The sequence below is a fragment of the Odocoileus virginianus genome, chromosome 20, assembly GCF_023699985.2.
Source record: "Odocoileus virginianus isolate 20LAN1187 ecotype Illinois chromosome 20, Ovbor_1.2, whole genome shotgun sequence".
Taxonomy (NCBI): Eukaryota; Metazoa; Chordata; class Mammalia; order Artiodactyla; family Cervidae; genus Odocoileus; species Odocoileus virginianus.
In genome coordinates, this window is record NC_069693.1 from 4,557,827 (window position 1) to 4,585,543 (window position 27,717).

At 42.9% G+C, this 27,717-nt stretch overlaps 1 protein-coding gene and 1 pseudogene across 1 annotated transcript in view; both read right to left on the reverse strand.

Moving 5' to 3' along the window:
• LOC110121542 (cationic amino acid transporter 3-like) overlaps window positions 1–27,717 on the reverse strand; it is a 139,154-nt gene that overhangs the window by 56,166 nt on the left and 55,271 nt on the right. The window lies entirely within an intron of this gene.
• On the reverse strand, window positions 10,185–16,400 carry LOC110121543 (cationic amino acid transporter 3-like; annotated as a pseudogene).

Sequence of the window (27,717 nt, forward strand, 5' to 3'; positions counted from 1 at the left end):
TAAATGTCTAGCCTAGAGCCCACCTGGCTCCTTCCTCAGGAAATGTAAACAGGAGCCTAATTGTGAATGCCCAGCCGGGGGCTTACCTAGATCCTACCTCAATGCCGTATGGGGCTCCAAGGTGTTATTTCTGTCCCCTGTTTCTTGTAGGCAGACGCCAGCCTCCGTGACCTTCCCTGAGTTCCAAAGGGCAGCTTCAAGCAGTTGCTAATCATGGACCTGCCAAGAAACAAGCTGAGACAAAATTAAAGGGGCCAAAGCAATTTCACGGTCTAAAAATGTTCTACCTACAAGAAGAGACCTTTAAAAAGTAAGGTTGTAGTTACTAGCTGCCAGCAGACATTGTTCTGTGAATGGATGTGGCATCCGAGTCTGATGCAACTCAGAAAACTCGTTTTTGCCAATGCAAGGACTTGTCTGAGATCACACCCAGCATCACCTAGCTATTTCCTTAGATGTCTGCAACACAGCTATACTTCATTTTGACTTTTAACTGTAGTTTTCTCCCTAAGAACCAAAGCAGGTGCTACCATTAGTGATGTCAGTGTTTGTCTATGCATACGAAGATGAAAGAATTGGGGCTCAGAAGATCTCCTCCTGACTTGTGGACACAGTGGAGGAAGGAGAGGGTGGGACAAATGATAGAGTAGCATTGAAACATATACACTGTGTGCGCTAAGTCACTTCAGTTGTGTCCAAATCTTTGTGACCCCATGGACTGTAGCCCTCCAGGCTCCTCTGTCCATGGGATCCTCCAGGCAAGAATGCTGGAGTGGGTTGCCATTCTCTTCTCCAGGGGATCTTCCCGACCCAGAGATGGAATCCGGGTCTCCTGCATTGCAGGCAGATTTTTACCATCTGAGCCACCAAGGAAGCCCCCAAACATACACATTACCATGTGCAAAATAGACAGCTAATGGGAAGTTGCTTTGTAACACAGGGAGCTCAACCAGGTGCTCTGTGACAACCTAGAGGGGTGGGATGGGGGGTGGGTGAGACGGAGGTTCAAGAGGGAGGGAACACATGTATACCTACGGCTGATTCACATTGTTGTATGGCAGAAACCAACAGAACATTGTAAAGAAATTATCCTCTGATCAAAAATAAATTTTACAAAATCTGAGAGTATCTAAGTCTCTAACGGCCTGTTCTGCCAGTTTCCCCCAGTGCAGAGTGCTTCATTCCTGATCACCCTAAACTCCTCTCAGAGCAGTGTTGAAAGTCAGCAGCTGCAGCAGCTCCTGATTTAATCCTTGTAGAGGTAGATGGCAAGTGCCAGTTTCCAGGTGGCAGGGCTCCTGTATGGTCATAAATTCAACCACGGTTTGGGAGGCAATCCATGACTATTATGGTCCAGGAAAATACTGTCTCTTGTTGCTTCTCCCAACACTTAGAGTTACACAGTTACTGGCACTGATCTCATATGAAACTATAGGTCATCATTTTATCAGAGGCTCAGTACGGAGAAGACAATGGCACCCCACTCCAGAGTTCTTGCCTGGAGAATCCCAGGGATGGCAGAGCCTGATGGGCTGCCATCTATGGGGTCACACAGAGTCGGACACGACTGAAGCAACTTAGCAGCAGCAGCAGCAGTAGTGGAAGAAGGAACAGTTTTGCAAAACAGGAGAAACACAAATAACAAAGCTGACAGTATTCGTAAGGTCATAAGTGAGAATTAACGAGAACTTCCATTAGGTGTGGCCCAGTAGATTTCAGGTTGTCTGACTCAATCCATTCTGTATCAGTCCTTATCTCTCAGAGAAATTATTTATTGGCACCATCCATAAAGCGCCAGCCCTCTCATTGTTCTTCAAGCTGTGTAGGATCCTATATTGAAAATATGGAGTGTTCTGATGAGCCAAGGGACTGTCGGATTTCTCTATGGGCTCCAGCGGCTGCCTGCAACCAGCTTCTGGCCAAACTGGTGAACATACAGATGCAGCATCCTAGACACAGTTGAGAAGGGTACAATATGCTGAGAAAGTGAGACACAAAGTCATCAGGAATGTCCATCCTAAACAACACGGTCCTACTGTGGAGCCTAGGAAACTCTACTCAATATCCTGTGATAAATCATAGGAAAAGAATATGAAAAAGAGGGACTTCCCTGGTGGTCCAGTAGCTAAGAGTCCATGCTCCAAATCAAGGGGCCCAGGTCCCATTCCTGGTCAGGGAGCTAGATTCCACACACCACAATAAGAGTTGGCTCAGACAAATAAATATTTTTTAAAAATATGAAAACTGTATACATAACTGAATCACTTTGCTGTACAGCTGAAATTAATGCAACATTAGAAATCAACTTTACTTCAATAAAAGGGAAAAAAATATCCATCTCCTCTTGGCCTTGGGAGTCCAATTCCATGAAGAAATGGAATGAGGGGAGTGAGTGAAAGTCGCTCAGTCATGTCCGACTGTTTGTGACTCCATGGATCATAAAGTCCATGGAATTCTCCAGGCCAGAATACTGGAGTGGGTAGCCTTTCCCTTCTCCAGGGGATCTTCCCAACCCAGGGATTGAACCCAGGTCTCCCACATTGCAGGCGGATTCTTTACCAGCCGAGCCACGAGGGAAGCCCAGAATGAGGGGAAGCACATGATATAAGGACACATTAGGCAAGTTGTCCATCTCTGAACTTTGGTTTCTTCACACATAAATAACACTTTAAATGTATTTCAAAGTTACTGGGAGAGTTACTTGAAGAGATGTGAGGAAGAGGAGAATACATCTCCCCCGAATGTCCCACTTAGGATATGGGTTGTTTGGAGCTGAAGGTGATTCAGACCCAGCGGATTCAGGAGAAGTTCTCTGTCTCTCCTGTAACTGCTCAAAATGATTATATTAGGGGACCTATGCCAGGAAGAGAGCTATTACCAGAGAACAGCTTTTAATCTCAAAAGGACTTGCCTGCCTGGAGGAGCAAGCTGTTCACTGACCACTTGCTCTCCCCACCTCTTGTAAGTTGTCTTCCTCCCCCTTGAGGCCTCAGACCCCTACCCCCTTCTTCTTAGCTCAGGGGAGCATGTGAGCCTCAGTTGCCAGACTGTCTCTGAGCCTAGGGGCTTCCCCGGTGGCACAGTCAGTAAAGAACCCGCCTGCAATGTAGGAGACCTAGGTTCGATCCCTTGGTGGGGAAGATCCCCTTGAGAAGGGAATGGCTGCCCACTCCAGTATTCTTGCCTGGAGAATCCCATGGACAGCGGAGCCTGGAGAGTTAGAGTCCACAGGGTCACAAAGAGTCGGACACGACTGCAGCGAGCTAGCATGCACGCCCTGATCCTAGTTGCGGACTGTTTGTGGCAGGCTCCCTGCGGGCTTCCCTCCAGTGGTGGCCTGCAGGCTCCAGGCCCTGTGGGCTCAGACCTTAGTTCCTTAGTTCCCAGACCAAGGATCTTGAACCTGCCTCCCCTGCATTGACAGGCAGATTCTTTCGCACTGAGCCTCCTGGGAAGACTTCTGTGTATTTTACCACCATTAAAAAAAAAAAAATTATTGCCCATGATAAATAATAGAACGCAGGCGTAGCAAACCCAAAAGCGATTGAATGTAAGTTATCATGCATTCATTCGTTCTCCACACATACCTAAATCTGTGGGTGTTCAAGTCCCTTACAGTTGCCCCAGTGGATGCAGAAGAGGAGGAACCCATTGATTCGAAGGGCCCACAGTAAAAAGAGATTGAAATCATAAAACCTATACTAGCGCATGATCACCAACCCTACATCATAAACCTTATATAAGGGTGATCTCTAATATTATATGAACAACAGTAAAAATTGTCTTAGAGCCTCAAGGCACTGATCCAATCTCCCCCAACCCTTCCTTACACACACACACACACACACACACACACACCACAGACACCAGCTTCTGTTTTCATCTGTAAAACGGGTCCCTCCAGCCTCAGTCAGGAGCCGGGCTGACACCCCTGCACTCTGGGGTTGCAGAGGTCTCTTTGGGAGGATGTGAACTCAGTGCCCAGTCTCCCACAGAAGAGGGTGACTTGAGACTTACTGGATCCTTGGAGCAGAGCCTGGAGCACTGGGTCAGTCAGGGAGGCTGAGGTTAAGCCGTGTGGGGCTGGAGCTGAGACATCTCTAAAAACTGAAGCCGAGAGTCCTGAGCACAGAAGACAGTCCTTGAACCCCTGGGTTGGTGGGGTGGGAAACACCTGCACTGTTGTTATCAGCTCTGACTCTTCTGTGGTTACCCCCAGGGGGTGGTTCCGAGATGGTGTTTATTGTAGTAAAACTACACATAATGTATAATGTACCATTTTAACCATTTCAAGTGTCCAGGTCAGAAGTGTTAAGAACATTCACGTTTTGGGCAACTAAACTCCAGAACTTTTTTCCATCTTGCAAAACTGAAACTGTACACATTCAACAAAAATTCCCCCTTTCTCCTCCACAGTTGTTGGCAATGGCCATTCTACTTTCTGTCTCTATCAGTCTGACCACTCTAGGTACTTCAGGGGAATCCTTCAATATTTGTCATTTTCTATCAGGCTTGTTTCACCTAGTAAAATGCCCACAGTTTCATCCATGTTGTAGCTTATTGGACACAGGTTATATTTAACGTGCTTCTTTAATGTTTCATGCTTTTTTTTTGTAGTTTTCCATTGGCACTTTCCCATCTGAAGCAGCAGACATCGTCAATCTTTGCTAGTTACCTTCAGCTGGGGTATTCTTTTTAAGGATGGTGGTGCTATTATTGGGACTTTCTCTGTCTTTCTATCCCTACACCTGCTACACTTTTCTTGCTCCCTCTTGTGGGAGAATTCTTAAGCTTTTCTGTGTCTCTGCTCTGACAGCCCACCAGACTACCTCCTGGAAACTTGTCTCTGAAATTCCAGAAGCTGGCTCTAGGGCCCCAGCCTGCAGGCACCCTCGCCCACAGCGGGGGCTGGTTTTCGAAGCCTGCTCTTTGTCCACCCGAGCTCTCCTGGGCACTGCAGGGGGAGGGTCCCACAAGGAACCCCTGGAGAGCAGGGGGAGGTGTGGGTCCAGCACTCGGGGCACTGAAGGTGCCCAAGCATGCAGGAGGTAGATTCCCAGCTGTGGTGCTGAAGGAGGCATGTGGTTGGGTTCCCTGTTGAGAGCAATCCCTTTCCCGCCCTTTGAAATGTTGATCGGCCTGTTTGCCAATATCCTTCCTCTCCCTCCTCATGGAGGTCCCATCTCAGCACTGTGGAGGCTGCTGTAGAAACACAGATGTCGCCAGCGGTGTCCTGCAGAACTAGGCTAACTGGACACTCACTGGGCTCTTTCCTTTTCTGTGGTGGGAGATCAGCCCCAGGAGATGTTTCCTTGTGTGTGTGTTTGGGGGGCTGGGGGAAAGTTTCCGCTACTTTTGCTTTGATCCTTTTTTTGGAGTGTCAGGCTCTTCCATAGTGAAGGCTGACCTGTGAATTTTCTCTTGTGATGTGGATCTTCCCAGGTTACTATTCTCCAGGTTACACCTCCACCCCCAGAGGGGTCTGGGCAGGTTCTGCAGCCCATAGTGAGGTCTGCCAGCCTGTGACCCAGATACACAGATGGACAAGACTCCTCCAGGGCTCCTTGGGTACATGGAACTGGTCCTACCACACTCACAGAGGTGCTTTTCCAACCCAATCCAGAAAATGGGCAGAAGATCTAAACAGACATTTCTCCAAAGAAGACACACAGATGGCCAAGAAAGACATGACAAAAAAGATGCTCAACATCGCTCATTATCAGGGAAATGGAAATCAAAACTACAATGAGGTATTACCTCACACCAATCAGAATGGCCATCATCATAAGTCTGCAAACAATAAATGCTGGAGAGGATGTGGAGAAAAGGGAATCCTCTCTCTCTCACTGTTGGTGGGAATCTAAACTGATACAGCCATGACAGAGAACAGCACAGAAGTTCCTTAAAAAACAAAACTACCATATGATCCAGCAATCCCACTACTGAGCGTATGACATGAGAAAAATAGTTCAGAAAGACACAAGTACCCCAATGTTTACTGCAGCACTGTATGCGGTCGCCAGCACATGGAAGCTACCTAACTGTGATGGGTAGAGAAGATGTGGTACATGTGTACAATGGACTATCACTCCGCCACAAAAATAAAAGAGACTGGGTTATTGGTAGTGATATGGATGGGCCTAGAGTCTGTCATATAGAGTGAAGTGAGAAGAGAAAGACAAATATCATACATTAATGTATATGGATGGAATCAAGAAAAATGGTACAGATGAGCCTGTATGCAGGGCAGGAACAGAGACGCAGGGCGAGAGGACAGACATGTGAACCAGGTTGGGGAAGGGGAGGGTGAGACGAACTGAGAGCGTTGCATTGACATTTATACACTAGTGTGTGTAAGGCTGATAGCTAGTGGGAAGTGGCTGTCTAGCTCACGGAGCCCAGCTCAGTGCTCTGTGATGACCTAGAGGGTGGGATGAGGAGGGAGGGAAGTTCAAGATGGAGGGGACATATGTATACACTTCTTTGTATGGCAGAAAAATTACCCCAACTTTTTCAAAAGGTGCTTTTCCTCCTGAATGGATATCTATTTGTTCTTTGTTCATTGAAGTACAGTTGGCTTATAATATTTGTTTCAGGTGTATAGCATAGTGATTCAATATTCTTACAGTTCCTGTATGATATCATTTGTATGTGGAATATAAAAAAAAAATACAAGTAAATGTATCAAAGGAGAAACAGACTCACAGATCCAGAAGACAAACTAGTGGTTAACGATGGTGCGAGGGAAGGTTGTTTTTGTTCAGTCACTGAGTCGTGTCTGACTCTTTGCGACCCCATGGACTGCAGCACTATCCCTGTTCTCCACTATTTCCTGGAGTTTGCTCCCAATTCGTGTCTACTGAGTTGGTGATGCTATCTAACCGTCTCATCCTCTGTCACCCCCATTCTCCATTTGCCATCAATCTCTCCCAGCATCAGGGTCCTTTCCAATGAGTCAGCTCTTCACATCAGGTGGCCAAAGAGAGGGAAGGAGGCAGGATCAAATTAGGGATATGAGATTCAGAGATACAAACTATTATACCATGTATACAATAGATAGGCAGCAAGGATAGATTGTAGAGTACACGGAATTGTAACCCTTACTGTGTAATAACTTCTGATGGAGTATAATCAGTGAAACTACGCAGTAGCTATGGTGTACACCTGAAACAATTAATAATATAATACTGTAAAACAAGTCTACTTCAACTAAAAAAAAAAAAAATACTGGTATAACCAACAGTTCACAATTACTTACTTAGTTTTCACTAGTAATTAGAATTGCAATGAGATTTCACCAATGGCTCACTGAATAAGAAATCCACCTGCAATGCAGGAGACACTAGAGATGAGGGTTTGATCCTCTGGGTAAGGAAATGGCAACCCACTCCAGTATTCTTGCCTGGGAATCCCAGAGACAGAGGAGCCTGGTGGGCTACTGTCCGTGGGGTTGCAAAGAGTCGGACCCAACTGAGCAGCTAAGCACAAATGTTAAGAAGTCTGATTAATATCTGTCATTAAAACTACTGAAATTAATAAGGAAAATATCTTTGTGTTCAAGGAAATTTTTTTAAAAGTTATAAGGATGAAGGTGTATTTTGTTAAAGGGAAAGGAAGTAATTTTTTCCTAAAGTGACATTAAAGTTGGGAAGGGGAGAAGCAGAACACTGAAAATCTGAGTGTAATAAAGGAAGTTATAGAAAACTTGTGGAGGATTTCCCTGGTGGTTCAGGGGTTAAAACTCTGGGCTTTCACTGCAGGGGGCCTGGGTTAAATACCCCTGGTCTGGGAACTAAGATTCTGCAAGTCACAGACAAGGTTAAAAAAAAAAAGAAGAAGAAGAAGAAGAAGAAGAAGAAGAAGAAGTTGTGCTATTTTTGAAAATTTTCCCCAAATAAAATTCCTTTACCACCCCCCTCCCACACAAATTATTTGGCCATGGCAAATCTTAATTGCATTATGATGTGGGATCCAGTTTCCTGACCAGGAATGGAACTTGGGCCCCGTGCTTTGGGAGCATGGAGTCTGAGGCATTGGACCACCAGGGAAGTTGCTCCCAAATAATAAGTGAAGTATTTTTTTGACCTCTAGCTAATTTGGGGATTTTTCAGTGAGCCCCTACAACATCTCAGAGAAAGATATTGAGCTCATTATAATTAGGAAAATTGGCAAATATCATTATGTGGCTATCACGGTCAAGTAAGTGATGATAAACTTTAAAAGGTGATATTGGAAGGATAAATGTTATCAATATTTTTTCTAAAAAACTATATCAAATTGTAAAAAGCCTAATATGTCCCAGCATATTGTTATCAGTCATAATTCTAATTATTACCTTGAAATATTAATTGTTATAAAAATGGCCCAAAATCTCCTCCTTTTTCTTACCTCAATTGCCATTTAATTTTCCATCAACAGAGCCAAACACCTCACCTCTGGAATTCCCATCTTACATAGGTTATGTAAGGACTCATCCTGCGTTTTATTTCTCTACTTCTTTGCCAAGCATAGCTTTGACTAGATGGGCCTTTGTTGGCAAAGTAATGTCTCTGCTTTTTAATACACTGCCTAGGTTTGTCATAGCCTTTCTTCCAAGGAGCAAGCATCTTTTAATTTCATGGCTGCAGTCACAGCCCACAGTGATTTGATATATCCTAGTAAATTGTTATCTGTTATAAGTTATCTTAAAATTTAATATATTATCTTAAAATTCTGTGTTATGGAAAGAACCAAAATTCTCTTTTCTTTTTTCTAACCATGGTTGTTATTTAATTTTCCATCAACAGAGCCAAACACCTCAGCTCTGAAATTCCTATCTTACATAGGTTATGTAGGGACTCATCCCGTGTCTTATTTCTCCACTTCTTTGCCAAGCCTTTAGAGGGTTAGAGGGACGGTTAGGTGACTTTTCCAGGCTTACGTGGCCAGTAAAGTGGGGAGGCACGGGGAGAGGGAGAGGAATGTGTGAAGCCTGGAGGGTGTCCACGTTGTACCCCTGTCCCTGGAAAGACAACAGATCCTCAGTCATCTCCCCAAACCCCTTCCTCACCTAGCTGCCCTACTCACAACCACTCACTGACTCCCTGTGGGACCCTCCCATTTTATGAATATTAGGGGAATAACCTGTTAATGATTTGCTCTGTCTCCTGCCCTGCTTAAGCCAACTGTTTTATCCTCCTAGCCAATCTACACCAAGAATAATCATTTTAAAAATCCTTCACGGCTTTCCATGAGATGCCCACCTACATCCATCACTTCATGATTTTCATATGAAAGTGAGATCCGATCAAGGGAACCCCTTCTCATCTCACAGAACCCTTTCACCACCTCCCCTCTTCTCTTCCCAACTTCTCTCTGTGTTTATCATCTCCTGCAACACGATACAGCATGCACCACTCATAGATCAGACATGGCTTTAAAGTCCAATTTTCCAGTTTAATTAGTTGAGCAAAATTTTTTTTTCCATATAAATACTGTACATTGACTGTGATAACATTTTCTCCCTCTTGGGGCTCATATAACATTACATATACATGCGATTCTTTGATTATATGTCTCATCTCCTATAATTGAACACATGGTATTTCAGATACTTCACTCTACTTTAGTTGGTCATTCCCACAACTCTAGACACAAAGTATGGTTACCTGCATTTCTTTCCAGGTCACAATGTCTGTGTTTTCACTGGAAATTTGCCTAAGAAGGTGCTTCTTATATGCTCATTGATATTTTATTACTTCCTTTAGTTAATAAGAACTATTAACTGAGCCCTGGTGGCTCAGATGGTAAAGCGTCAGCCTACAACGCGGGAGACCTGGGTTCAAGTCCTGGGTTGGGAAGATCTCCTGGAGATGGAAATGGCAACCCACTCCAGTATTCTTGCCTGGAAAATCATAGTCAGACATGACTGAGCGACTTCACTTTTAATAGTTAATAGTTGTACTTTCTTTGTGAAAATTGATCTTGCTACCCACTTATGAAGCATGTGCTTTTCTGTAGACATATTATGTTTTGAAAAGTTTACTTAAAAATTATTCAACAGTGAAGTCATTTTATCTGCTGGCAATAAGCACACGGCTGTCATTGCATTTCACTTTCAGGTTCCACAGAGGCTCAAAGTCACCCTTGAAAGGGAAGATGCCTCCAGTGTGTGAAGGATTCCACACAGTATCAGTTTCTTATGGTTAACCTGATTCATCATTGGGCATGTTTGGTCCAGCATTTGGGAGGTGGAGGCTGGTGACAGTTTATCATTGATCTCCTGCAAGCTGTGTCGGATCCTGGAGCCAAAGTATATGGCAAATCCTAGTAGGGAAATGAGATGATGAGAAGGAAAAGTAGGTGCTCTCCTCACTTAAAAATCCCATTAGCCCTCCTATTATGGTGTCTGACACAGTTTCTGGGAGAGGTAGAAGGAAGACACTTGGGTTCAGTCACTCATTTTCCAAGGAAGGCACTTACCCATCGCCATCCAGATGCCAAATAGGACCCAGGTCCCAGTGTTCATCTGCATCAACAAGTAGACGCTCACAAAGATGCTCACCAGTGGGAGGACAGGCAGAGCAGGGACCAGAGGGAAAAGTCATTGCATCCCTGGACACACCACAGACATCTGAGAGGGAGACCCCAACCCATGTGTGTCAGAAGACTCTCATTCTACTCAGGCTGAGTGTTCAGTGACCACTAAGATTGTGTATGTAAAGCACTGAGTGTGGATCAGGGAAGAGACCAGTGGTTTTAGCAACTCCTGTCATTCCTGGTCCAGCGAAGAATGCTTAGACCTCACAACACGCAGACCTCCTTCACTCAAGGTGGACACTGTGGGCACATGAGGTCACCTACCCTGAAGTGAAGAGCAGTGGGGTCCTGGGGCTGCCTCCAGATGATGACCGTGACCCCAGTGATGAGCAGCAGCAGCAGCACAGTCACTGCTGTGAGCCCGGGGTCTCCAGAGAACACCCGGCTGGGCCACTGGGCCAGGATCAGGCTCAGGATGGTCAGCAGGAGAACTGCATGGGTCAAGGAGGAGGAGAACAGGCTGGACCCAGAAGACAAAGATGTCAGGACCTCAGGTCACATCCCTCCCCAGGCTGCCCACATCAGGAAGGGCCATTGTATCTCCAAGACTCCTCCTCAATTGCTTAAAACGCACTGCCTTCTCCATGATGCCAATTGCAGAATACAGCCAAAGAGAAGTCCCACTGCTCACCAAGCAGGGAGGCACATCCGTAGACAATCTGGCCAGATTTCAGAGTGGGGATGGTGCTGGTAGGGAACCACAGAGTCTTTAGAGTCCTTGAAGTTCCTGCTTCTGATGCAGGTTTCCAAGGACTTGCTTCCCATTGTGAAATATCAATTTCATCATCTTTTTTCTCATTCTTGCTGAAATTCTGTTCTAGTTGATACCTGAACTAGAAATATCAAGGCAGTAATAAAGGTAACCCCTACTCATCCAACATCACCCAGACTAATCCGTCATTTCTCAACTTAATGATAGCAGGACATTTAGAAGATAGCAGGAAGGAAGAAGAGAATTATCTCAGCATCAATCCGCATGAGTCAAAGACCCCCAGCCAAGGTGGAGAGAAGACTTACCTGAGGACAAGGACCAAAAAGACCACCAGGGAGTAAGCAAGCAGGGTCCCAATTGACACAAGGTACACAAGATCCATCAGCTCCAAGAGTAGAGCCAGGACCGCTAAAATCAGGACACAAACGAGGTGGGAGAAGAGAGTGAGATGGTGGATACAAACAAGTTAAGAAAATTGATCAAAGAAGGAGTGGATTTTGTTTATACACCTGCAAGCATTCCAGGAACCAAGATGGCCCAGATGGGGGTTCCTCTGCGGCCATGGAGTCAGGCAAGTCCCCAGAAAAGGAGCCCATCCTCTGCCATTGCGTAGATCAACTGAGGCATGGTGAACATGGTACCCAGCAGGCTGGGAGAGGAAATGGAAACATGTGAGGACGTGGAGAAGCAGGAGAGACCAGGGCTTCTGTTCCCTGTCTTTCTGAGGTCAGATGTCTTTTCCTGTTGTCTCTCAATCCAAGGGCTATGATCCCTGATAATCCCACAGTGGGTGGATTAAAAACTGTGACACTGCCCTGGATGTAAGAGCACAGAGGGTGCCAACAGCCACGAAGTATCGGGCAGTGTTCCACCCAACATAGAGGAAAGCCTGCAGTAGTAGGGCACCATGAAGGTGAGGGCCGCCGAGACACCAAAATACGCCAAAAAGCCGATAAAATTGTGATCAAGATGCCCAAGGGGATGGAGCAACATGGATCTTGGGCCTCTTTCCCTGCAAGATGGGTGGTGTAGAGGGTCAGTAAGCACACTGGAATGAAAGCACAAAATCCAATTTCCTCTTGCACCTCCAAATGCAGTCTAACCTTCTCCCAGCCCCTGTGCCCAAGGGCAGCCCAACCTGCCCAGACCCTCGATAAGACACCCAGCGACCATGTTACCTGTCGTAGCAATGGCATCAAAGCCAACAAAGGCATAGACACACGTTGCTGCTCCCTGGAGAATCCCTTCAAAGCCAAAAAGGCAGAAATTCTCCAGAACCCAGAGGGCCCAAGCTGTGTTGAGAGGAGCAAGAAAGAACGTGCGTGAGGTGTGTTCATCCATCTCCATTGGACTCCTCAGTTAACTTCACAAGCCCTGGGCCCCAGGATTCGTATCATCTAGATCCATCAGCCCCAAAGTCGTTAGTCCCCACTGTATTCCCAGCTCTGCATCAAACACACAGGCATTACTGTGACCAAGAACACCGTCCTAACCTATAGGTGTCACTGGACCCAGACGTGGATACTCTGTAGTCCTATTCCATGAGCTTCCAGTTGTGCGGGTCTCCCTTAATGAAGCCAGAGAGGATGGTGAAACTGAGAACCAAAAGGTTCAAGCCAGTGAACACTTTGTTAACCAGGGTCGACTCACGAGCTCCCAGAAACAGTAGTCTTGTGGAGGAACATGGAATAAGAGACATCCAAAATAACTAAATCCACAGAGACAGAAAACGGATGAGCGGTTGTCAGAGGCTGGTGTTTGCAGGTGAGTGGAAGGTGGGCAGTGATCGCTCAGTGTGTACAGGTTCCCCTTTACTTGCAATGAAAAAATTTGGAACTAGAAGCAGGTAATGGTCGTACAACAATGTGAAGGTACTGAAAGTGAAAGTCGCTCAGTCGTGTCTGACTCTTTGTGACCCCGTGGACTTAGTCCATGGAATTCTCCAGGACAGAATACTGTAGTGGGTAGCCTTTCCCTTCTCCAGGGGTTTTTCCGAACCCAGAGAGCAAGCCAAGGTCTCCTGCATTGCAGGCAAATTCTTTACCAGCTGAGTTACAAGGAAAGCCCAAGAATATTGGAGCAGGTAGCCTATCCCTTCTCCAGTGGATCCTCCTGACCCAGGAATTGAACCAGAGTCTTGAAGGTACTCAGTGCCACTGAATTGTCCACTTGGAGATGGTTAATTTCTTACTGTGGCAACCATCCCACAATAAACCAATTGATCAAATCACACTTTGCCTATCTTAAAATTATATACATCTGAGTCTCTTTTTCTGTTTTGCATATAGGGTTATCGTTACCATCTTTCTAAAGTCCATATATATGTGTTAGTATACTGTAATGGTCTTTATCTTTCTGGCTTACTTCGCTCTGTATAATGGGCTCCAGTTTCATCCATCTCATTAGAACTGATTCAAATGTATAGAATAGACTTGTGGACTCTGGGAGAAGGCGAGGGTGGGATGTTTCAAGAGAACAGCATTGAAACATGTATATTATCTAGGGTGAAACAGATAACCAGCCCAGATTGGGTACATGAGACAAGTGCTCGGGCCTGGTGCACTGGGAAGACCCAGAGGGATCGGGTGGAGAGGGAGGTGGGAGGGGGGACTGGGATGGGGAATACATGTAAACCCATGGCTAATTCATTTCAATGTATAACAAAAACTACTGTAATGATGTAAAGTAATTAGCCTCCAACTAATAAAAATAAATGGAAAAAAAATTATATAATATTGCATTCTCAATTGTATCCCAATAAATCTGGGGTGATATAGTAAAATAATAATAATAATAATAAAGGTTAATTTTGTGTGAATTTCCTCTCAAACATCTTCAGTCTCAGTACAAGGAAGAAACTTATAAGTGTAAGTAAATGATTTCAGGTGGGGGTGATTTTTATCTCTCAAGAGACTCTTGGTAAAGTCTGGAGACATTCTGATTGCTGTAATTCAGGAGGTAGGCTTCACTGTTTTCTATTGAGTAAAAACCAGGGTTGTGGTGGTTTAGTCGTGAATCATGTCCGACTCTTGTGAGCCCATGGACTGTAGCCCACCAGGCTCCTCTATCCATGGGATTCTCCAGGCAAGAATACTGGAGGGGGTTGCCATTTCCTTCTCCAGGGATCTCCCCGATCCAGGGATCGAACCTGGGTCTCCTGCACTGCAGGCAGATTCTTTACTGTCTGAGCTACGAGGGAGAAACCAGGGTTGCTACACAATATTTTACAATGATTGAAAACAAAACCTACAATGAATAGGGCAGTACTCCACACACACACCAAACAATGATTTTACCCAGAATATCAATAGTGCCAAAGGTGGAAAACCACAGTGTATATGTCTTGCCTTCCTGTCTCTCTTGTCCTAGACACTTCATTCCAGGCTTAATCCGCCCACCATTCTGGAGCCCCTAGCCTTCTGCACCTCAGCTCCCCTCTTTTATACTCTACTCTGCCCATTCCATCACTGAACCCTGTCTCACCTGTAAGAAGCAGCACCAGGCCCAGTGCAAAAAAATCTGCCTATGTGGCCAGGAAGTAGGGCACGTTCAGAGAGAAAGTTCCCTGGAATGCCCGAGAGATGTGGTTCCCAGTCAGCTGTCAAAGGCGGTGCTCCAGGCCCTGGGGGCCGTGCCTGCAGCAGCAGAGGAAGAAACGCTCATCAATAGACATGAACTGAACCCCTGCCGTGTCTTTAATAACTGCAAATCAGTCAATGTGATACACCACATTAGCAAATGGAAAGACAAAAGCCATATGATTATCTCAAAAGATGCAGAGAAAGCCTTTGACACAATTCAACATCCATTTATGATATAAACTCTCTAGAAACCAGGCATAGAAGGAACATACCTCAACATCATAAAAGCCATATGTGATAAACTTCCGGGAGCCAGCACACGAGATCCCACCCATGACAATGTCATGAGGGAGAAAACCTGACAGGCAAGGCGGATCAGGTTTTCAGGGGTTTCGAAAAGCTGCCCTGGTGCTCACCTTAAAGGTGATATCTGTCTTTCTGATGCTTGCCTCAATAGACTACTCCCTAATTTCTGTGACACAGGCAGAAGGCCTTCCCTGATCTCTTCCCAAGTAAGAATCAATTTAGAACTTTAATCAATAAGTTTCCCGGGTGGTGGTATTTTATGAGAATATCCAGGGTGAAAGGAGTGTTTTAATTTAAACTCCTTTGCTGGTAGTTTGTTAGCCAAATGCATTTATGCCCTTGGTACTAACATGCATGATTGCTTATAATATCCTAATCATAAAATAGCATAAAGAACCTGATTATTTAAAAGCCCTAATAGACATAGAGCATTTTTGAGGGGTGAAAGTGTCCTATTAGAAAACATAAGAAAAATTATTCTAAAGGTGGTTATTGGGCTGACGTTTGCTTGCTGTGTTTTTGCTTTTAATGTGCTAAGGTTGTGTCATAGAAACCGTTGTTAATATAGTTAAAGATCTAGAGAAATAAGAACTTAGCCCTAGTGTGGTAACAATGAAATGGTTGTTAATTGTCAGCCAGGAGTGCTAGGCAGAAGCTGCCTCACCAAAGTCGCAGAGTTCATGTGGGGTAAACTTTTTAGATAAACGCAACTGACAACTTCTGTAGAAGGATTAATTTTTGTGTTAACAAGGTTATACTTCTACTCTGTACTGTTGCCTTATGAGACTGCTACCTTTCAGTTAAGGTCACCATAGAAATAGAAAATAGGTTTACATTCACCTGACTTGCATAAAATACTAATAACCCCCAAGGCCAGAAGATAATATACAAGACCCCGATAAACAAAGAAGTATGCAGAAAACACCTTGGTTTCGTGAAGAACAAGCTGATGTAATGTTAAACTATCTTCCCCTTAGAAATGTACTAATTTAGGGTATAAGAGCCACGGTAAAAACTAAAGCATTGCCAGACTCTGCCAGACCCTGCAAACACCCCCATCTGGTCATTCTCTCTCTCTCTGTCTTTTTTTCTTTCTCTCCCTCGCAGACTTGGCCCTATCAAGTCTGGTCTCACATGTCTTCTCTCTCTCTCTCGCCGACGCCGTTCATCCTGAGGGTATCCCCTGGATCCTGCCGAGGCTGGACCCCAGCAAGTGGCGCCATGAACAGGGAACCTGAAGGTAATCCCCCCCCACCCATTTTTCAGTCTTTGGGATGGCTAGGACCCCACTAGGGCGCCGCGGGCCCCCCTGCATAAGATAGGTAGGGTAAGGAAAGTAGGTAGGCTTCAGGTTTTAGAACCCCACTAGGGCGCTACAGGCCCCCCTACATAAGAAATGTAGGGTAAGAAAGGTGGGCATGTTTCAGGTTCTTTCTTTCTTCTCTAAAATTAAGCCTCTTCCTTTTTTCTTCTTCTAATTAGTAACAAAAATGTGTAACAGTGAGTCAAAGGAAAGACAGCTTTTTATGGGAATCATAATGCAACTCCTTAACTGCAGAGGAATTAAAGTTAAAAAGACCAGTGTTCAGTCCTTTTTTTACGTTTGTCCAAGAGCAATGTCCTTGTTTTCCAGAAGAGAGCAGTTCTCCTGAGTTGCCTTACCTTCCTGCCCTCCACCCGGGTGCCCTTTCCGATGAGATCTCTTGCTTTGTCAGAACATGTGTCTCCTCGGACAGTTCATTATGAGAACCCAGTTAAAGGCCCTGGAAGGGGTCCCACTTCCTGCAACTGGTGGGGACTCTTCTTTGCTAAGACTGACATCCTGACCACTCGGGGTACTCAGAGGCCAGCTTGCCTGCCAATGGACCAGACCCAGCGGCTGCAACTGGGACCCTTTTGTCCCTGGTCTCCTCCTGACGCAGACAACTGGCCAGAGTGCCCCGACTAGTAAGGAACAAGAGACTTTACTGACCTCTCTCTCCTCTCTCTCTCTTTCCTCTCCTTAGCCCTTCCTATCCTTCCCATTTTTCTAATCCTCCAGTCCTGGACACAGGAATTTGGTCGAAGGGCCTCAGCTTGAGCTGAGGATTGGAGACTGATCACCTCCTCTTGGCGGAGAACTCGAATTCCGGTAGGGCCGAGTTCCAGTCCTCCCTTCTCTGGAAGTCCAGGGAAAAGTCCCGTAATGCCTGGGTACCTGCAGGTGGCAGGAGACGTCTGTAAGGCCACCCCTTTTGCCCCCCTTTCCCGCCTCCTCCTCCTTCTTCTTTTCCTTTCCTCCTCTTAAGACCTTTGAAGACATTTGAAGTTCTGTGTCTCTATAGAAGGTTTTCTGAGAGACTGTATTCTTGTATTTCAGGGAGTGTCTGATGAGGACTGCCAGGTTTATCTGTGTGTGTTTTAACTCTGTGTTCTGTGTTGTGATTTTTGATGGCCATTTTGCTTTTTGTTAGAACTTGATTTTCTTTCCCTGTGCCTTGAGACCAGGGCTCTCAGGAACACTTATCTAGACCATCTCTAAATCCTGAGACTGAGGGAAAAAGGGAAAAAGCCTTTAAAATTTTTATTCATTTCAACTTTTTAATAAACTAGTAAATTTTATACTGTAATATCTAATTCATGACCAAACTTAAAAAATGAAGCTAGATCTTGTACCATGTCTGTCTAAATATGTCTTGGTATGTCTTTGTCTCTGGGTGATATTTTTTAGGTTAATTGGTAAATAAGCTCTATTTAATTGGGTTTAAAAAAAGGTAAGCACTTACAAATCAAATAATCCTAAATTAAACAATAAATTCCAGGTTCAGGTAAACTGGAAAATATTCAGTATTAAATACCTGATATTAATGTTTGTTTGTTGACCTATCTAATGTAGACATGTCAGAGAAATTAATATCAAGCAAAATATTTTCATTGTGCCTAGGTTTATTATAAGGTAAATATTGTTATTGTAATGTCTGTTTCAGGTTTGTCAACAAGGAAAGTATTTCAAGTAAAGAAACTTCAAAAAAATGTAAATGAGATAGGAGTTTTTAGATAAACTATTAAAAAATCATCATACTTTAGAAATGTCTCTCTAAAACAGTCTCTTTAGATTCTGATAACCTGAATTTCTAGGGTTGTGCTAAAGTAAGTAACTGATTTATTGAATAGCTAGATCATTAAAAAATAATAAGATTCTGAAACATTCACTACATAACACTGATTTCTCTTTACAGAAAAATTAAAGAGATTTGGGACTACAAATGAATAACGTTTGATGCCATCCTGAGATGTTCGCTAGAAATTTTTTAGAAATTATCACTGGTATTTATGTTCACCAATCTATAGAATGCTAATATAAAGGTAAATTCTTGGTTGCTTAAGGAAAGTAAGATGTGTGTGTTCAGTAAAGAAGGTATGAAAAATGAAGTTTTATTTTATATAAAAAAAAGAAGGTAAGTAAGTCTGACTTACAGGTGGCTGTTTCAGGATGGGAGAACAAAGTAATGGGTACAGAAAGTGTTAAAAAGGTTTGATGGAAAGTGCAAATATATTATTTCACAGTGATCTATATGATTCTACCTGACAGAGTACTCTAAACCCTTTTGATATTTATTGACAAAACTGCCTAAATAGCTTGACTTCTAGTTGACTTTGGGATGCTTCAGAGGGCCCCTGAGACATCCTAAAGAGCTATTAAACTACCTGAGTTCATTTGACATGTTAAATTGCATGGGAAGTATTGTTGGACGAGTGATAAATCTTCTCAGGTTATATTGTATGGTTGATGTTACTTATATAGATATCCTAGAAATTATGTGAAATTCATGAAAATCTGATATGTCTTGGTAAAATCTTGTCAGTTATAATTTTAGTTATCACATTAAAGTGTTACAAGTCACAGCAATGACCAGGCTACTTTGTCAATTACAATTTAATTAGATTTTAAAGATGCCTTGTATGGTTTCACTCTCATGCCTTTAAAAAAATGCTGCTAGTTCTTCAAGATTTATAAAAAAAGACTTTTCTAAGATTAACTGAAAATTTTTGTTTGTCTGCTATCTGGTAAATTGGTAACAGACTGAAATTTAGTCTACTCTCTCTTTTAAGAGAACAAAGTTTTTTAGAATGAATCTTTCAATAACAGATTATGAATTTCTTTGCCTTTAAGTGATTTATATTTGTTTTTAAAATCTTCTGATACTTTAGTAAATAAGTGTTATTTAAGATTATGGTACATATAAAAGCTCATTCTGCTTCTACCAAAAATAACCCCTCACTGTTAGACTTGTGCTGTCTTAATGTCTTAAAACTGACAACGCCTCTGCTCACACTTCTAAATCTTTTCAAGACTTTTGTACAAGGTTTCATGTAAAACATAACATAGGTATCCCTTATAACCCACAGGGACAAGCCATCGTAGAAAGAGCACATTATACCCTAAAAACTCAAATTTTAAAACTACAGGAAGGTGAATTTAAGTATAGTTCCCCTCACCAGATTCTACAACACGCTCTTTTTGTGATAAACCACCGAAACCCCATTTATTTGGGGTTACTGCAATGCTCCGACATTGGAGTCCAGAGCAGCAGAGTACAAAACTTCTGGTTAAATTGAAAAACCTTCTTTCAGGACAATGGAGAGGTCCTGACCCATTGCTAACCAGCGGCCGAGGGTGTGCTTGTATTTCCCCCCAGGGTGCTGAGTAGCCAATTTGGATCCCGGACAGACTGATTCGCCATGTCTCAGTCCCCCAGACATCGGGTTCCCCCATTGCTTCGACCACGAAAGAACACTCCTCTTCCCCTGCCTCCGCCGCCCACCTAGAAGGTCCAGCAGACTCTGAAACAACTGTCAATGGAGATCCCGGAAGAACAAGCGGAAACCACCAGGACGTCCTGCGCGGGCAACTCAACAAGCCTCCATGGGGCAAATTAAGTCACTTTGCCATCTAGCACAGGGCATAGCTTCCCTGCAGGGATCCTCAGCCTCTCCTGAAAGGGTTTTTATTGCTGTGCTTGCTTTACTGTCTTGCCAGGCAAGTGCTATCTCGTCTACATCAGAAAAATACTGGGCATATTTCCCTGATCCCCCGACCTTCCAAGTAGTTACCTGGAACAGCGACCCTATACGGGTCAACACAGACCAGGCTCATCTCTTGGGAGGATCCTATACTTCTTATGATAAAGATCACTATCCCATCAATTTTAACTATACTTTTAGGGGACTAACGGATGACCTTCCCCTTTGCTATAACTTCCCCCACAGTCACAGAAGTGATCTTATCACTCCCTCTAAGGAGGGGTGTGTTGGAGCCTCCAAGAAAGCAATTCTGACAGATTCTCCAGCATCAAAATTTTCAGACAAAACGGGAGATCGGCTGGTTTGGATATTACAGGCCCATATGCCCGGGGTCCTTGACCCCTATAAATCCTTGTTCCTTAATGCTCCACCAAAATATCCAAATTGTATTGATGTTGCCCCGTCAGATGTCATGTAGAAAACTATAGACAACTGCCTTGGATATCTGGTATGGAAATCTTGTATTTATAATTCAAAAATAGATTATAGAATACCGGGAGGCAGAAACTATTTGGTACAAGACTGGAGCAATCCAAATCCAAGTCAGAATCTAGGATCTGTTTCTGACCATGTCAGTAGGTTTAGCAATTGGAAAAATGATTCCCTCCCTTGGCCATTGGTGCCCAGCAGATGGCATTATAATCAATTTGTTCCCCCCATGTTGTCCTATACTACTAAGGGCAAAACCTTTTGGCAACCAGAAATTTGGAGAGCCCTTGCTGCCACCTCCATTGTTACTTTAACTCGGCCAGAAAACAATTCCACCTATTCTGTGCTGGCTTGTTTACCCTTCCCTTACGTTTTTTTTGTTTACTAATGATTCAAAAAGCCTTCATATACAAATGAATTATTCAGGTGGACCAAATATAGTCTACTGTGAACAATGCATGCTTTCATCCTGTTTAACCCCTCAATATAATATTTGTTCTTTTGTGGTGCTGCAACGTCCACCTTACCTTATGGTGCCCGTCACAGTGAATGCCTATTGGTATGACAATTACGGTTTAGCCGTTCTGCAACAACTACAAGATTTAATGCGTTCCCGATGGTTTGTAGGATTACTTATTCTAGGGGTTTCAGCTTTGATAACAGCAATCACCTCTGTCACTGTGGTGGCGATATCATTGACTCAACAAGTACTTACTGCTCAATATGTCAATGATATGTCAAAAAATGTTTCTTTAGCTCGAGCTACGCAAGAGATTATAGATAGGAAGTCAGAAGGAAAAATAGATGCCCTAGAAGAAGCAGTCATGCATATTGGAACTGAGTTGCAGGCTTTAAGGGCAAAGTTAGCGTTATCCTGTCACGCTGACTATCGGTGGATCTGTGTAACGCACCTGAAAGTAAATGATACAGATTACAATTGGGAAAAGATTAAAAATCGCATTTCAGGTGTATGGAATAGCTCCAGCATTAGTTTAGATCTTGGAAAGCTTCATGGTCAGATAAACACCTTAGAATATTCCCGTCTGGACTTTACTGCTGCAGGGGCTGCTAATGATTTTTTTTCATACCTTTCTAACTTTATTACTGGAAAAAATGTCCTATCAACTATCTTCAGTTATGCTGCTGTAGCAGCCCTAGTTCTACTTTCTTCCTTGCATTGTCGGAACTCTCCAGCAGAGCACTCAGAAGCTTGCGACTGAGATCCATCTGGCTGTCTTAAAAAATAAAAAAAGGGGGAGATGCCAAGAGCCAGCACACGAGATCTCACCCATGACAAGGTTATGAGGGAGAAAACCTGACAGGCAAGGCGGATCAGGTTTTCAGGGGTTTCGAAAAGCTGCCCCTGGTGCTCACCTTAAAGATGATATCTGTCTTTCTGATGCCTGCCTCAATAGACTACTCCCTAATTTCTGTGACACAGGCAGAAGGCCTTCCCTGATCTCTTCCCAAATAAGAATCAATTTAGAACTTTAATCAATAAGTTTCCCGGGTGGTGGTATTTTATGAGATTATCCAGGGTGAAAGGAGTGTTTTAATTTAAACTCCTTTGCTGGTAGTTTGTTAGCCAAATGCATTTATGCCCTTGGTACTAACATGCATGATTGCTTATAATATCCTAATCATAAAATAGCATAAAGAACCTGATTATTTAAAAGCCCTAATGGACATAGAGCATTTTTGAGGGGTGAAAGTGTCCTATTAGAAAACATAAGAAAAATTATTCTAAAGGTGGTTATTGGGCTGACGTTTGCTTGCTGTGTTTTTGCTTTTAATGTGCTAAGGTTGTGTTATAGAAACCGTTGTTAATATAGTTAAAGATCTAGAGAAATAAGAACTTAGCCCTAGTGTGGTAACAATGAAATGGTTGTTAATTGTCAGCCAGGAGTGCTAGGCAGAAGCTGCCTCACCAAAGTCGCAGAGTCCATGTGGGGTAAACTTTTTAGATAAACACAACTGACAACTTCTGCAGAAGGATTAATTTTTGTGTTAACAAGGTTATACTTCTACTCTGTACTGTTGCCCTATGAGACTGCTACCTTTCAGTTAAGGTCACCATAGAAACAGAAAATAGGTTTACATTCACCTGACTTGCATAAAATGTTAATAGGCCCCAAGGCCAGAAGATAATATACAAGACCCCCATAAACAAAGAAGTATGCAGAAAACACCCTGGTTTCGTGAAGAACAAGCTGATGTAATGTTAAACTATCTTCCCCTTAGAAATGTACTAATTTAGGGTATAAGAGCCACGGTAAAAAATAAAGCATTGCCATACTCTGCCAGACCCTGCAAACATCCCCATCTGGTCATTCTCTCTCTCTCTCTCTCTCTTTTTTTCTCTCTCTCCCTCGCAGACTTGGCCCTATCAAGTCTGGTCTCACATGTCTTCTCTCTCTCTCTCACTGATGCTGTTCATCCTGAAGATATCCCCTGGATCCTGCCGAGGCTGGACCCTGGCAATAAACCCACAGCAAACATTATCCTCAATGGTGAAAAATTGAAAGCATTTCCCTTAAAGTCAGTAATAAGACCAGGGTGCCCACTCTCACCACTGCTCAACATAGTTTTGGAAGTTTTGGCAAGAGCAATCAGATAAGAAAATGAAATAAAAGGAATCCAGATTGGAAAAGAAGTAAAACTCTCACTGTTTGCAGATGAGATGAGCCTCTACATAGAAAACCCTAAAGACTCCACCAGAAAATTACTAGATTACTAAAAAATTACTAAATTATTAGAAAATTACTAATCTATGAATATAGTAAAGTTGCAGGATATAAAACTAACACACAGAAATCCCTTGCATTTCTATAAATGAACAATGAGAAAACTGAAAGAGAAATTAAGGAAACAATTCCATTCACCATTGTAACAAAAAGAATAAAATACTTAGGAATAAATATACCTAAAGAAACAAAAGACCTATAGATAGAAAACTATTAAACACTGATGAAGGAAATAAAAGAGGACACAAAGAGAATGGAGAAATATACCATGTTCATGGATTGGAAGAGTCAATATAGTGAAAGTGAGTATACTAGCCAAAGGAACCTATAGATTCAATGCAATCAAGCTACCAATGGTATTTTTCAGAGAACTAGAACAAATAATTTCACAATTTGTATGGAAATACAAAAAATCTCCAATAGCTAAAGCAATCTTGAGAAAGAAGAATGGAACTGGAGGAATCAACCTACCTGTCTCCAGACTATACTACAAAGTTACAGTCATCAATACAGTATGGTACTGACACAAAGGCAGACATATAGATCAGTGGAATAAATTAGAAAGCCCAGAGATAAATCCACGCATCTATGGACACCTTATCTTTGACAAAGGAGGCAAGAATATACAATGGAGAAAAGACAATCTTTTTAGCATGTGGTGCTGGGAAAACTGGTCAGCCACTTGTAAAAGAATGAAACTGGAACATTTTCTAATACCATAAACAAAAATAAACTCAAAACGGATTAAAGATCTAAATGTAAGACCAGAAACTATAAAACTTCTAGAGGAAAACATAAGCAAAGCCACTCTCTGAGATAAATCATATCAGGATCCTCTATGACCCACCTCTCAGAGTAATGGAAATAAAAGCAAAAATAAACAAATGGGACCTAATTAAAATTAAAAGCTTTTGCACAACGAAGGAAAGCATAAGCAAGGTGAAAAGACAGCCTTCAGGATGGGAGAAAAGAATAGCAAACAAAGCAACTGACAAAGAACTAGTCTCAAAAATATACAAGCAACTCCTGCAACTCAATTCCAGAAAAATAAAGGACCCAATCAAAAAATGGGCCAAAGAACTAAACAGACATTTCTCCAAAGAAGACATACATATGGCTAACAAGCACATGAAAAGATGCTCAACATCACTCATTATCAGAGAAATGCAAATCAAAACCACAATGAGGTGCCATCTCACGCCGGTCAGAATGGGCGCTATCAAAAAGTCTACAAACAATAAATGCCAGAGAGGGTGTGGAGAAAAAGGAACACCCTTACACTGTTGGTGGGGATGCAAACTAGTACAGCCACTATGGAGAACAGTGTGGAGCTTCCTTTAAAAACTGGAAGTAGAATGGGCATACGATCCAGCAATCCCACTGCTGGGCAAACACACCAAGGAAACCAGAATCGAAAGAGACACATGTACTGCAGTGTTCATCACAGCACTGTTTACAATAGCCAGGACATGGAAGCAACTTAGATGTCCACCGGCAGGCGAATGGGTAAGAAAGCTGTGGTACATATACACAAGGAATATTATTCAGCCTTTAAAAAGAATGCATTTGAATCAGTTCTAATGAGGTTGATGAAACTGGAGCCTATTACACAGAGTGAAGTAAGTCAGAAAGAAAAACACTAATACAGTATATTAACACACATATATATATGGAATTTAGAAAGATGGTAATGGTGACCCTATATGCAAGACAGCAAAAGAGACACAGATGGAAAGAACAGACTTTTGAACTCTGTGGGAGAAGGTGAGGGTGGGATGATTTGAGAGAATAGCATTGAAACATGGATATTATCATATGTGAAATAGGTCACCAGTCCAGGTTCAATACATGGAACAGGGTGCTCAGGGCTGGTGCACTGGGATGATACTGAGGGATGGGATGGGGAGGGAGGTGGGAGGGGGGTTCAGGATGGGGAACACATGTACACCCTTGGCTGGTTCATGTCAATGTATGGCAAAAGCTACCACAATGTTGTAAAGTAATTAGTCTCCAATTAAAATAAATAAACAAATTTAAAAAATTATGTCTCCTTTCATTGCCAATTCCTTTTATTCAGGTGGTCTGGACCCAGCCAGCAATATTTCCAAGGTATGCCTGTATGTGTGATCTTTTTGAATTAATTAATAAATCTCCTGTTTGGGTCATACCATTTATTTTATTTTATAGGCTGCAGTTTGAAACTCACTGGATCTTAGTTCCCTGACCGGGGATGGAACCTGAGCCCCAGGCAGTGGAAGCACAGAGTCCTCACCACTGGACCACCAAGGAATTCCCTCTACTAATATCAGAGAGAGTGCACCATTTTCTTTCCTGGAAAACTGCCCACACTCCAGTTTTGGCCGATTGTGTTTTCAATTGAAATGTGAATATATCCCTTATGTCTGCTATGAGGTGGTAGTTGATCCAAAAGCTTGATTGTATTCTGATTCAACTTTTCATCAAGGCTATGTTCCAGGAAGTGTTCTTTATTGGTATCTGGTTGTCCCACATCAGAAAGGGTAGAGTGTTAATTAGGTGATGTCAACCTGTTCCATCAAAGTTTCACCTGGCAGTGTCAGTTCAATTCAATCACTCAGTTGTGTCCAGTTCTTTCTGACCCCATGGGCTGCAGCACGCCAGGCTTCACTGTCCATCTCCAGCTCCAGAGTTTACTCAAACTCCTGTCCTTGGAGTCAGTGATGTCATCCAACCATCTCATCCTCTGTCATCCCCTTCTCCTCCTGCCTTCAATCTTTCTCAGCATCAGGGTCTTTCCAAAGGAGTTAGCTCTTCGCATCAGGTGGCCAAAGTATTGGAGTTTCAATGTCAGCATCAGCCCTTCCAATGAATCTTCAGGACCGATTTCCTTTTTGATGGACTGGTTGGATCTCCTTGCAGTCCAAGGGACTCTCAAGAGTCTTCTCCAACACCACAGTTCAAAAGCATCAGTTCTTTGGTGCTCAGCTTTGTTTATGGTCCAAGTCTCACACCCACCCATGATTACTGGAAAGACCATAGTTTTGTAGACAGACCTTTCAGCTAAGTAATGTCTCTGCTTTTTAGTATGCTGTCTTGGTTTGTCATACGTTTTCTTCCAAGGAGCAAGCATCTTTTAATCTCATGTCTGCAGTCACCATTTGCAGTGATTCTGGAGTCCAAGAAAATGAAGTCTGTCACTGTTTCCATTGTTTCCCCATCTATTTGCCATGCAGTGATGGGACTGGATGCCACGATGTTCCTTTTTTGAATGTTTAGTTATAAGCCAACTTTTTTTACTCTCACCTTTCATTTTCATCAAGAGGCTGTTTAGTTCTCCTTTTCTTTCTGCCACAAGAGTGGTATCATCTTCATATCTGAGGTTATTGATTTTTCTCCTGACAATCTTGATTCCAGCTTGTGCTTCATCAGCCTGGCATGATGTATATAAGTTAAATAAACAGGGTGACAATATACAGCCTTGACGAACTCCATTCCCTATTTGGAACCAGTCTGTTTTTCCATGTCCAGTTCTAACTGTTGTTTCCTGACCTGCATACAGATTTCTCAGGAGGCAGGTTTGGTGGTCTGGTATCCACATCTCTTGAAGAATTTTCCAGCTTTTGTGATCCACACAATCAAAGGCTTTGGGGTAGTCAATAAAGCATATGTAGAAGTTTTTCTGGAACTCTCTTGCTTTTTCTATGATCCAACAGATGTTGGCAATTTGATCTCTGGTTCCTCTGTCTTTTCTATATCCAGCTTGAACATCTGGAATTTCTCAGTTCATGTACTGTTGAAGTCTAACTTGGAGAATTTTGAGCATTACTTTGCTAGTGTGTGAGATGAGTGCAATTGTGTGGTCGTTTCAACATGTTTTGTTTGGCATTGTCAGTTTCCATAATTGTGTCATAAGTCTGTAATTTCAGTAGAACTCACAGCCTGGTGATATTTCTAATTCAGTTAACCCTCTTCCATTTATTTTTTAATTTATCTAATAATTGTGCTGTTAGTTTCTTGACCTCTATCCCCGCTTCAGTCTTCTTCTTCAGTTGTTCATTCCCACAATCTTTAACTTCATTTTTATCAACATCGTGAAAGTTCATGATCTCCATTTCCATCATTCTCTTCTTCAGTAACCACTTTTTATCCTGACTTTTCAGTTTCACTTTCTTTCCGTTCGACCCAACTGTAAGCATTTATTAACCATTACTTCCTTTCCCATCCCCCTTTTTCTACCAATGCACTTGTTACTGTGGGTTTTTTTTTTTTCCAGTTAAGAATGTTCCCTCATCACACACTTATATTTATTCTGTAACAGTGTTTT